General features: G+C 36.0%; 2 non-coding genes across 2 annotated transcripts; both read left to right on the top strand.

Annotated features, from left to right (window-relative positions):
• Nucleotides 1-8,513: 8,513 nt before the first annotated feature.
• On the top strand, nucleotides 8,514-8,587 carry TRNAP-UGG (transfer RNA proline (anticodon UGG)). The gene has a single exon. It is a non-coding gene; the product is annotated as a tRNA-Pro (tRNA).
• A 139-nt stretch (nucleotides 8,588-8,726) lies between these two features.
• Nucleotides 8,727-8,800, top strand: TRNAW-CCA (transfer RNA tryptophan (anticodon CCA)). The gene has a single exon. It is a non-coding gene; the product is annotated as a tRNA-Trp (tRNA).
• The last annotated feature ends 4,492 nt before the right edge of the window (nucleotides 8,801-13,292 follow it).

The raw sequence follows: 13,292 nt of genomic DNA, 5'->3' as shown, positions 1-13,292 counted from the left end.
TCAACTATTTGTATTGTATAAAAATACTTTGGAGTTGAAGAGAAGTATCCAAATGACATGTGTTATTTTACAATAACCCATGCTTGTAGCAATGAAATACCAAAACCTACCCGATATGATATATGATAATTATAATTCTCTATGATATGCCTTCCCTATAAAGGACCCGAAATACCTTGCTTACGTATCATTGGAAAGTGCATTAACATAAATACGGCAGTAAGCAGAGGCAGTACAAAGGTATGTAAACTATAAAAACGAGTCAAAGTGGATTGGCCCACACTAGCACTTCCGCGTAATAACTCCACTAAAGGCGATCCTATTACCGGAATGGCGTCAGGTACACCTGTCACAATTTTGACTGCCCAATAGCCAATTTGATCCCAAGGCAAAGAATAACCAGTTACACCAAATGATGCAGTCAAAACAGCCAAAACCACACCTGTGACCCAAGTTAATTCGCGGGGTTTTTTAAATCCCCCTGTGAGATACACACGAAATACATGCAGGATCATCATTAAAACCATCATACTTGCTGACCATCGATGAACTGATCGGATTAACCAACCAAAGTTGGCCTCGGTCATTATGTATTGAACCGAGGAAAAAGCCTCTGTAACGGTTGGTCGGTAGTAAAAAGTCATAGCAAAACCGGTAGCGACTTGTACTAGAAAACAAGTAAGTGTAATTCCCCCTAAACAATAAAATATGTTGACATGGGGAGGAACATATTTACTAGTTATATCATCTGCAATTGCCTGAATCTCAAGACGTTCCTCAAACCAATCATATACTTTATTGAGATAGGTAACTAACCCGAGTCCCCCTCTAAGAGCCGTATATGAAAATTTCATCTCGTACGGCTCAAGCAGAAACACAAAAATTTTCAACGAATATTAGAAAAAAGGTTCAAAACTTCATCAGCCACTGAATTGGGTCGATTTGCCTTGAAGATATCAAATAAGAAAAATCCGGAATATCTTCTTTGTGATGATAATGCCAAAAAATCTCAAGTTGGCGCGTCTTTCTTTCTTCCTTTCCCTTATGTTGGTCATTAGAGGCTTCTTGACTTTTCTCTTCCCTATAAAGGATTTGTTTTTTTATGCGTAATATAGAAATTATCTTGTTGAGATCCTATGAATCAGTTCAATTAAAACCTTAGATTCATACTAGAGCCACGATGATTTAGTCTCAAGCTAAACAAAAGGCAAGGGTTCTTCGAATAAGAACCGCTTGATAATCATTTATTGAATCAGTGTAATGACTCGACAAAATCGAGAGAAAAAAAGTTGTCTTTTGGGCAAACAAAATTGGAAGGAAGAAAATTTCTTTTTTATTTTTATTTAAGAACTACTTGAATTTTTCAGTCTGGTTGCGAGGTCTTAATAGTGAGTATGAATCATAGTTCCATTTTTTTTTGATCCACTCTATCTATTTCGTGTTCCAGATACTAGAATAAATAATATCTGACGAATTAGAATCATCTTGATAGAGATAACAGGCCCTTTCTATGTATTATCAATAGGATCAATTCTAACAAGTCACACACTCATATTCCAGAGATACCGAAACAAAAAAATTCCGCGGTCGAACTACCATAATATCTAGAAATGTAGATCTTAAACTAGAAAGGCTTTTTTGGATGGAAAAACTCTGACTTCCTAGTTTTAGTTAGTAGAAACCTAATTGGTTAAAATTCCGTCCAGTAAAACGGAAGAATTATAAATTTCTAAAATGATAGATAGGAATATAGCGAATAAAGCCATTGCGATCCCCATAAAAGGAGTAGTCCCCCAACCCGGGGCGACTTTCCCATATTCCGAATTCAAGGGTTTCAGTAAACTACCTGCACCAGTTCGTTTTGGCCTAGGTTTAGAACTATCTTCAACGGTTTGTGTAGCCATAAATTCTATTTAATCATTGGTGTTGACTTTGTATACTATTCCGTTGTAGTTGTAAATACACGATCTTTTCGTAGATCCATTGTAATCTTGAAATTCTATAAAAATGGAAACAGCAACTTTAGTCGCCATCTCCATATCTGGTTTACTTGTAAGCTTTACTGGGTATGCCTTATATACCGCGTTTGGGCAACCCTCTCAACAATTAAGAGATCCATTCGAAGAACACGGAGACTAATTTAAGTAAGAAGTCTCCCAGATAGGGGGACTTCTTACTTAAATGAAATTATTTTATTCTTTTAGTTGGAGTTGGTGGAACCTTAGGTGGTTCTCGGAAGAAGATAGCGAAAAAAATTATCCCTAAAGTCGAAACTAAAAGGAACGTATAAACCAATGCTTCCATAGATTCGATCCTGGTTTATTTACAATTATAACTTCCACACCTATTCATTTGTCATTTGGGATAATTTCCCATATAAAGAAAGAAAAAGAGTCAAAGAAAGGATGGGAGATGTTTCCCATGTCAAATCAAAAAAGAGAGGTGAAAGATACTATAACAATGTGTATCAAACTGCCTGTTTCCTTGTAGTTGGATCTCCCACTTTTTGGAATGTTCCAAATTCCACTTGAGCATCCAAATCTGGATCAATACCAGCAAAAACATCTCGGAACAATGTTCTAGCGCCATGCCAAATGTGTCCGAAAAAGAAGAGCAAAGCAAAGGTAGCATGACCAAAAGTGAACCAACCCCTTGGACTGCTGCGAAAAACACCATCAGATTTCAAAGTAGCCCGGTCTAATTCAAAAATTTCCCCTAATTGAGAACGCCTCGCATATTTTTTTACAGTAGCAGGATCAGAATAACTTACTCCATTAAGTTCGCCACCATAGAACTCCACCGTTACACCTACTTGTTCAACACTATATTTGGATTCTGCTCTTCTAAAAGGAACGTCTGCTCTAACAATTCCCTCCTCATCTACCAAAACAACCGGAAATGTTTCAAAAAAAGTAGGCATACGGCGTACAAAAAGCTCACGTCCTTCTTTATCTCTAAAGACGGGATGTCCTAACCATCCAACAGCTATTCCATCCCCATTGTCCATTGAGCCTGCTCTGAATAATCCCCCTTTTGCCGGATTATTACCAATATAATCATAAAAGGCTAATTTTTCGGGAATTTTAGACCAAGCTTCTGATAAACTAAGATTTTCGGCTAAACCATTGCTAACTCTTCGATATATTTCTTGCTGAAAGTATCCCTGATCCCACTGATAACGAGTAGGCCCAAATAATTCGATTGGGGTCGTTGCTGACCCATACCACATAGTTCCAGCAACTACGAAAGCTGCAAAAAAAACAGCAGCGATACTACTGGAAAGTACAGTTTCAATATTGCCCATACGTAATCCTTTATATAGACGTTGAGGCGGACGGACACTAAGATGGAATAAGCCCGCTAATATACCCAATGTACCCGCAGCAATATGATGAGAAGCTATTCCCCCCGGAACAAAAGGATCAAAACCTTCTGCACCCCACGCTGGATTTACAGCTTGTACTTTTCCAGTTAGTCCATAAGGATCGGATACCCATATCCCAGGACCATACAAACCCGTTACATGAAATGCCCCAAAGCCAAAGCAAGCCACCCCTGCAAGAAATAAATGAATTCCAAAGATCTTGGGCAAATCCAAAGAGGGTTTTCCCGTCCGCTCATCAGAGAATATTTCTAGGTCCCAATATACCCAATGCCAGATCGCTGCCAAGAAACACAAGCCAGAAAACACAATATGCGTACCTGCCACACCTTCATAACTCCAAATACCCGGATTTGTTACAGTTCCTCCTGAAATACTCCAACCACCCCACGAATCCGTTATTCCTAAACGAGTCATGAAGGGAATTACGAACATACCTTGTCTCCACATTGGATCCAGAACAGGATCAGAGGGATCAAAAACTGCTAATTCGTATAAAGCCATTGAGCCAGCCCAACCAGAAACTAGAGCTGTGTGCATTATATGCACCGCAAGCAATCGACCCGGATCATTCAATACGACAGTATGAACACGATACCAAGGCAAACCCATGGAAATACCCCTTTAGCAAAGAAAAATAGACACGATGTCGCTTTATTTTATCGCATTGAAAAAGACTATCCATATCCTATGTACCTAACCCTTCTAGGGGATTCTGTGTCAGAAAGCGCGAATATTTATTTCATTCCATTAAAAATAAGAAGCCAATTCTGTTCATAAGAAGAAAGAGAAGCAGATCTATTCTATACTCGATAAGTGCCAATATGCAATGGGTAACTTGGCCAATTTGGAAAAAACGAAGAATAGATCGCTACCCCTCTTTGTTTAGCATTCAAATCACCCATTCCCTTTTCTTTATTCAATCTGTCTTACATTCCTTATATGTATAACCTTTCAATCTACGTATTAATAGAATCTATAATATTCATATAGAATAAGAATAAAAATTAAGACAATAAACTGCGGATTCTTTCTTTCTGTTCCATTCTTACGTTTCCATATTAAAGTGTGGTTTTCTTACTTAAATATTAATAATATTAATCTAATATGCCCATTGGTGTTCCAAAAGTACCTTACCGGATTCCTGGAGATGAAGAAGCGACTTGGGTTGACTTATACAATGTTATGTATCGAGAAAGGACACTTTTTTTAGGTCAAGAGATTCGTTGCGAGATCACGAATCATATTACAGGTCTCATGGTATATCTGAGTATAGAAGATGGAATTAGTGATATTTTTTTGTTTATAAACTCCCCAGGCGGGTGGCTAATCTCAGGAATGGCTATTTTTGATACGATGCAAACGGTGACACCAGATATATATACAATATGCCTCGGAATAGCCGCCTCCATGGCGTCCTTCATTCTGCTTGGAGGAGAACCCACCAAGCGTATAGCATTCCCTCACGCGAGGATTATGCTTCACCAACCTGCTAGTGCTTATTATCGGGCAAGGACACCAGAATTTTTACTAGAAGTAGAAGAGTTACACAAAGTTCGCGAAATGATCACAAGGGTTTATGCAGTAAGAACAGGCAAGCCTTTTTGGGTTGTATCCGAAGACATGGAAAGGGATGTTTTTATGTCAGCAGACGAAGCCAAAGCTTATGGACTTGTCGATATTGTAGGGGATGAAATGATTGACAAGCACTGCGATACTGATCCAGTGTGGTTTCCAGAAATGTTTAAGGATTGGTAGTGTCCGGATTTCTTGTAAAGTTATTTCACAGCTAAATTCGTGTTTTCCTCGATTTAATAGAAAATAGAAAGACTTCATGATGAGCAATCATCAGGTTAAGATGGATCTAAACCAATCCATTTTTTTCTATATACATACAACATGCCGACGGTTAAACAACTTATTAGAAACGCAAGACAGCCAATACGAAATGCTCGAAAAACGGCCGCGCTTAAAGGATGCCCTCAGCGTCGAGGAACATGTGCTAGGGTGTATGTGCGACTCGTTCAGATCATGACTTCAAACAAATATAAAAAAAATTGAAGTATCCATGATTAGTACCAATGAATAGGATATAGCTTCTCTATCCTAGATTTCTATGGTATATGGAATTTATGGTTTCCTTTGGTGCAAATCCAATTATCTAAATTGGAAATAAGAAGCAATTCTCCCATTGGTAGCAAATGGTTATCCATTAAGCGGAGGAAATAGTAATAAAAAGAAAAAGGCTTATGCTCCTTTATCTTAAAAGAACGGACTAACAGGGTCAGCTACTTAGCCAACTTTCATAATTAAATACCGTCACTGTATGGATAACTCTTATTGTGAAAAGAGCTATTTACTCTATAATGGATAGGTAGAGCCAAAGAATGTGGACTATACAAGTTCGCAATACCTTTTGATGAAAGAAAGGGCTCCGGTGTATAGAGAGGGCCTCACCGTTTAAAAGGGAACCATAGAAACGATGGAACCCACTATTTTTTTTAGTATTATTAGAATGAATTTGTTATTTCGTATAGAAATAACTGAACGGAGTGGAATAAAAAATCGTGGTTGGGAAGGTTACTATAGCAAAAGCCATTGGAATTAATATTTTATATATCGGAATAATTAGTTTTGTTATTAATGAGAAAAAGGGTGGCTAAAAGAAGAGAAATCATTAGTTATTCATTAAGGTTAATTTGATTCAATGACCAGAGTTCCGCGAGGATATATAGCCCGGAGACGACGAACAAAAATGCGTTCATTTGCCTCAAACTTTAGAGGGGCTCATTTAAGACTTAATCGAATGATTACCCAACAGGTAAAAAGAGCTTTTGTTTCCTCTCATCGAGATAGAGGTAGGCAAAAGAGGGATTTTCGTCGTTTGTGGATCACTCGGATAAACGCAGCAACGCGGGTATATAAAGTATTCGATAGTTATAGTAAATTAATACACAACCTGTACAAGAAGAAATTGATTCTTAATCGTAAAATGCTTGCACAAGTAGCTGTATCAAATCCAAATAATCTTTACACGATTTCCAATAAAATAAAGATCATCAATTAAAGGTATAAATAAAGTAATATACTGGAATAATAAAAGATGAATTCCCGGAGAGGGAACTCCGGGAAGATACAATAAATTAAGATTAAGTGGTAGGAATCAACGAGCTGGATTACTTTCTTTATAATATATATAGGTCTGGCCCTTTCGAATTCGAATAAAACATCAACAATCGGAACTTAAGTTCCGGTTGTTGTTTCTTAAATTTTGGTTGTTGTTTCTTAAGTTTCGATTGGAATTGTACTTTTGCGTTAATTGAGGAATATGTCTATTTTTTCTGGGTCTAGAACCTGTAATTATTGAAATTGACTGGGCTTGAAATTGCTTTTCGTTCTCATAGTTACGAAACGGTAAGAAAGATAAAATACGAGCCTGTTTTATAGCAAGAGTAATTAATCGTTGTTGTTTCAAGGTTAATCTATTTATTCGTCTCGATAATATTTTTCCTTGTTCACTAATAAATCTATTAATTAAACTCATGTTTCTATAATCAATTCGATCTCCCGGGCCAATCCGGGGACGCCTACGAAAAGGTTGTTTAGATTTACGAAAAGGTTGCTTGAATTTACGAAAAGTTTGCTTGGATTTACGAAAGGGTTGCTTGGATTTATTAAAAGTTTGCTTGGATTTACTAAAGGGTTGCTTAGATTTAAGAAAAGGTTGTTTAGATGTATACATGATTTATTCCTTATTTAAAATTTGAAAATTTGAAAATTCACTTCTTTATTTTATTAATTTAGGATCCAGAAGAAGTAGTTTTTCTTTGATCCATATCTTATTTGATTCATATTATAGTATATGAATACCCTCTATACATATGAAATAATATCTACCGGAAATCAGATGAGTTGATTTGTATTTTGTATTCTATACTATGTTTTCTTTATATATTAAATATGAAGTTCTTACTCTTTCTGTTGTTTGGAAAGATCAAACACACGATGTTCCTATTTCTTTATTTCGTGATGAGTCGTATGCTTGCGACAATAACGACAAAATTTTTTGAATTCTAATTGTCCGGGTGTATTGTGGCGATTCTTTTGAGTACTATATCTAGAAATCCCCGTCGATTCCTCATTGGCACCTTTTCGAACACAACTGATGCATTCCAAAATAACTCTGATTCTAACATCTTTTCCCTTGGCCATGAACCTCCTTTTCTTTTTGGATTGACTTAACTTAATTCTTCTACTTATTCTTTTATTCTTCTATTTTGAATCCGAAGAAGAAGAATAAAATTCATTAGAATAATTTTTTTTTATTCTTTAATTAAGTAATAAAAAATAGAGAAATAATTAAAGAATACAATCCTTGTCGAATTAGCAAAGATTTTGGTTCGAAATCCTTTCATTTAATTAGCCAGCCCCGCCTTTTCTATGCTCTGATTTCTGAGGCCTTATTTAGCTTGGGTACCCCTTTAAATTGAATTTCTATTTTCAAAAATGGGGTTTACCAAATTTTTAATGACTCTGAGGTTCAACCCAATCCATCTTTTCTTTCTTTTTCCTTCCGATACTAAAAAAAGATTGAAAAGGATCAAATTTTGTCATATCACGAAGAAATCTATCCCTCCCATAGCAATAACTAGAATTAAAAAAAAGGGAATGACAAAGCATCTGGGAATAAACGATTAATTTCTATCAATAAACCTGCTAAAGCACCAAACCATAGAGTACTTAGCACGGGTGCTACAGAGAGATATGTTTTTATATCCCGCATTGAAAATCCTCCTTCCTTGTTGGAATACATATATGATCATAAACTCTTGCCCAAGATTGTTATGCTATATATAAAATGAACCATATCGACGAAATTTTCCTATCCCTAAAAAAGAAAAAGATGACCCCTTCTTCCTATATATTACCAAGGAAAAGTAATCCTTCTTTTATAGGCGAAATTATATTGGATTTTATATGTATATAATTCCTTAATTATATGAGACCAAAAAGAAGAAATGACACGAGGGTTCTATATATAGATAGAGAAAGAAAGAAGAAGAAAATTATGATGTGGAAAAGAAGACAGGAATTGTGTACAATGGCATTGTACAACAATTTAATTTGGAAAAGGGATGTAGCGCAGCTTGGTAGCGCGTTTGTTTTGGGTACAAAATGTCACAGGTTCAAATCCTGTCATCCCTACCTATTACTTCTTTCTTCTTTATAGGCAGTAGCGACGAGATCAATTAAAGTAAAGTGGGTATAACTTGAATTTGTGGAGACTATACGTACGTGAGATACATTAGGAATAGAAAAAGATTTTCTTTTTGAATGAATGAAAGCGCTCTTAGTTCAGTTCGGTAGAACGCGGGTCTCCAAAACCCGATGTCGTAGGTTCAAATCCTACAGAGCGTGATTCCATCTATTTTATGTCGAAGCAGAGTAAAATAACTTAACAAAATTGAATTGTAACTCCAATTTCAATTTGACCTCCTCTCTGGTCTGGAGGAGGTCAATCAAAAAAAAAAAATGACTCAATCAAAGATCCAACTGATCCCCACGCCTGTATTGCAAATACGCAGTCACGAATAATCCCGCTAAAGTAATAGGAATTAGGCCTAAGACGATTCCAAATAGAAAAACTTCAATCATTTCGATTTGTTCGAGGGGATAAAAAAAGAGGTACGATCTATCCCTAAATAGTACTCTAAATTATCCACGAATCTCAATGACCAAGAAAAGAATTCCTAATTAGTCTGGAAAAGAGTCGTAGAATGCCAGGAATCCCAAAGAAAGATTTTTCTTTTCTGAATTATAATTATTCAGTCAATTCAAATAAGGCGTATCTTGTTCAAGCCAATAAATAGAGCTGGGGTTATAGTTAAAGCAGCCAGTAGAAAACCAAAATAACTAGTTAAAGTAAGCATGAAAGAGTTAAATTCCATTTATTTTTTTTTACTACACTACATATGTTGGTAAAGCATTTACCTAAGTTATGGAAAATTCATAATTCATCAGTTATTTTAGATAATACTAAAAAACAAGATAGAGTAAGATACAGAAGTGTAAAAGAAAGTGGATTCATCAGATGATACATGAGTCCCTAATTCCGAATCAAGAGATTTGTTGTGGAATTTGTCAATTGAGTAAAGTAATAATATTAAGAACTAGATCATCTAACCCCATTGAATGAAAAAAAGAAATTCAATTTTCAGGGAAATTTTTGAATAAGAGATAAATAAACAATTGAATTTGAAAAAAAAAACTTCTTTCTATTTTGGATAATTTCTTTTTCAATAGGACCCTCTTTTTGGAGTGAACGATCGAATATTCCCCTATTCCTTCTTATTTTAACTGATTGTATTCCATATGGAATAAGAGGAGAACAAAAGCATTCCACGACCTGCCAAGGGGCTGTTAAAAAAAAAAAAAAAAGAAAGCTCTTCCTTGAATTTACTTTATTTTTATTCCTTTTTCGAACTCCAACCAAAGTAGATTCGAAGACGAGTCACTTCAATTATCCTTTTAAGTTCTATTCTATCTTCTGTCTTTCCCTATTTCATCTCGTAAAGTTCCGCGCTCGCAGTTTGGTCAAGAAAGTTAGACCTAATCCAACAAACAATACAAGGATGAATTACGAATTATGAAAGGATAGATTTCACATATACTTGTCCTTGTATTGTGTCAGTATGAGAATATCCTTCCTAAATTATTTATCCAAACCTATTGATCATTAACTTAGATTTTCCCAAGATTTTGGCTGCTATTCCGAATTACTCTATTATTCCGAAGCCAATGAAAAGTAAGTAGAACCTACAAAAATGGGGTTTTCTATTGATGCCTTGAATAACATATAGCTTACCTATAGACAAAAAAAAAATAAAAAAGTAATTATGTTTCGGAACCAGGCAAAACCAGATTGCTGTGCCATAGGAAGGATAGCTATACTAATTCGGTATACTCAAAATACACCTTTGGTACAAAATTGACAATCTCACAAGGATGAAATATCAGTAATTTTCTATTTACTGGTCGATCCCATCTTTTACGGAATCAATTCCTTTTTTGAATGTACAAAAATTTTGGGAGTTCAGCATGTCTGGAAGCACGGGAGAACGTTCTTTTGCTGATATTATTACCAGTATTCGATACTGGGTTATTCATAGCATTACTATACCTTCCCTATTCATTGCGGGTTGGTTATTTGTCAGTACGGGTTTAGCTTATGACGTGTTTGGAAGTCCTAGGCCAAACGAGTATTTCACGGAAAGCCGACAAGGAATTCCGTTAATAACCGACCGTTTTGATTCTTTAGAACAACTCGATGAATTTAGTAGATCCTTTTAGGAGGCCCTCAATGACCATAGATCGAACCTATCCTATTTTTACAGTGCGATGGCTGGCTATTCACGGACTAGCTGTACCTACTGTTTTTTTCTTGGGATCAATATCAGCAATGCAGTTCATCCAACGATAAAACAAATTCCAACTATAGAACTATGACACAATCAAACCCGAATGAACAAAATGTTGAATTGAATCGTACCAGTCTATACTGGGGTTTATTACTCATTTTTGTACTTGCTGTTTTATTTTCCAATTACTTCTTCAATTGAGAGAAAGAAAGAGACTAATAAGAATTCTCTTATCCCATTTGGAAGGATACCATCCTTATAACTACCCATGACTGTTTTTGTCTCTAGCATGACCAATTGATAAAATGTGGAGGAAAGTAGGGGAAATGGCCGATACTACTGGAAGAATTCCTCTTTGGCTGATAGGTACTGTAGCTGGTATTGCTGTGATTGGTTTAGTAGGTGTTTTCTTTTATGGTTCATATTCTGGATTGGGTTCATCTCTATAGTAATCGGAGGGACCAGATTGTAAACATGAAAAAGTAGGAGCTTAGCGGGTCCTTACCCCCCTTTATCTGATTAGAGCGGAAAGGACCCGCGGAATTTTTATTTTACTCTTATAACGCGAATTGAATCTATTCGATTCACTCTTATGAAGCAACAAGAAAAAGAGATCACTCGAGGATCCAATATCTTATTCCACGAAGGAAGTATCCTGAAAATCCTTGATTTAGTTTCGAGTAATAAACTAATAAAACCTTAATCAAAACTATTCAACTAGCCTAAAAATAAAAAAACCTTCAATGGAAGAGTTTACTTTTTTTTTGCAAAATTTCTGTAAATTTGAAGTTGAACTTAATTAAACAAGCCAAGCAATTTGCTCACAATCACAAGAAATTTTTCCCCCGCCATATTTTCTTCCCCTCTGTTTGTCCACTACCTCGGCTAAACCTAAGCAAAAGAAAAAGAGGTCCAAGAGACAGACCCGAATAAAGAAGAAATAGTAATCTTTGACGAATTAGGAAGAAAAAGGATTCTTATTTTGATACAAGAAGAATCGGCACAAGAAAAAGGCTTTTTCTTGTGCCGAATAGACGATTAAGAAGACCTGCAATCCCTCCGAAAAAGAAGAAATTTTAATTTGATTGTTCTCGCCTTTGCCTTGGATTCTCTTCTTTTGCATGGGATATAAATAAGGAATTCCAGACATCTCATAAACAAAAAGCAGTCTAAACAAAAAAAGGATTTCCAAAATAGATCATAGATAATTCTAGCAATTGCCAATAAATCGAGGCTTTTTACCAACTTGATGGTAAGAAATCCCGGGACCTAGAAATTCATTTCGTACAATTGAACCTTTTCAAACTGTTTCTTTTTGAGAACCAAAAAAACTTGTGCCAAAATAACGGATGCGAAGAAGAACAAAAGGCCTTGGACACGTAATGGATCCTGAAGCACGATTTCTGCGTCCCCCTGACCAAAACCTCCCACATTAGGATTGCTTGTTAATGGTTGATCAAGCTTGATGGATTCCCCCTCTGAAACAAGAAGTTCTGGTCCGGGAGGTATAATATCAATCACTTGGCGTCCATCTGATGCATCAACTATGGATATTTCATACCCCCCCTTTTCTTTACGTAGTATTTTTCTTACTATACCTGTTGACGTAGCATTATAGACTGTATTGTTACTCTTGCTACCATCAGGATAGATCTGTCCTCTTCCTCGGTTTCCCCCTACATATATGGGATATTTTAAGAAATGAGCATCTTTCTTCGTAGCAGGATCAGGGGAAAGAATGGGAAAGACAATTTCACTATATTTCTTACCGGGAACAGGGCCTATCACAAGAATGTTTTTTTTATCGGGACGATAACTCTGAAAAGCAAGATTTCCTATCTTTTCTTTTAACTCAGGGGAAATACGATCGGGCGGCGCTAATTCGAATCCCTCGGGCAAAATAAGAACAGCACCTACATTCAACCCTCCCTTTTTTCCATTAGCAAGAACTTGTTTCAATTGCATATCATAAGGAATTCGAAGAACTGCTTCAAATACAGTATCGGGAAGCACAGCTTGGGGAACTTCAATATCGACGGGCTTGCTAGCTAAATGGCAATTGGCACATACAATTCGTCCAGTTGCTTCTCGTGGGTTTTCATAACCCTGCTGCGCAAAAATGGGATATGCATTTGAAATAGATGTCCGAGTTATTACGTATATCATGATCGATACAGAAATCGATCGAGTTATCTGTTCCTTTACCCAAGAAAAAGTATTTCTATTTTCCATGTCCAATCGCAGATCCCAGAATTTCTACAATAAATTAGATAGGTAGCTAAGCTAATCTAGTTCCCTATACACGAATCTGTTGTCATTCTACTGCAACAGTTGTACTGCAATGATGAATACCTTAAAGTAGGTATAAATAGAAAGAATTTTGCTAAAATGGAAAAGGGCTTTCTTTCTAAAAAAAGATGCTTGCTAATTTGATTAATATTAATATCGGGAGATCAAATGAATTTATGCTTCACTAATTGAATGATAAATGA

The sequence above is a fragment of the Triticum urartu genome, unplaced genomic scaffold, assembly GCF_056163025.1.
Source record: "Triticum urartu cultivar PI428250 unplaced genomic scaffold, HENAU_Tu73 scaffold2, whole genome shotgun sequence".
Classification (NCBI taxonomy): domain Eukaryota; kingdom Viridiplantae; phylum Streptophyta; class Magnoliopsida; order Poales; family Poaceae; genus Triticum; species Triticum urartu.
Note: the sequence above shows the minus strand (reverse complement) of the source record. Positions and strands in the feature narration are given on the sequence as shown.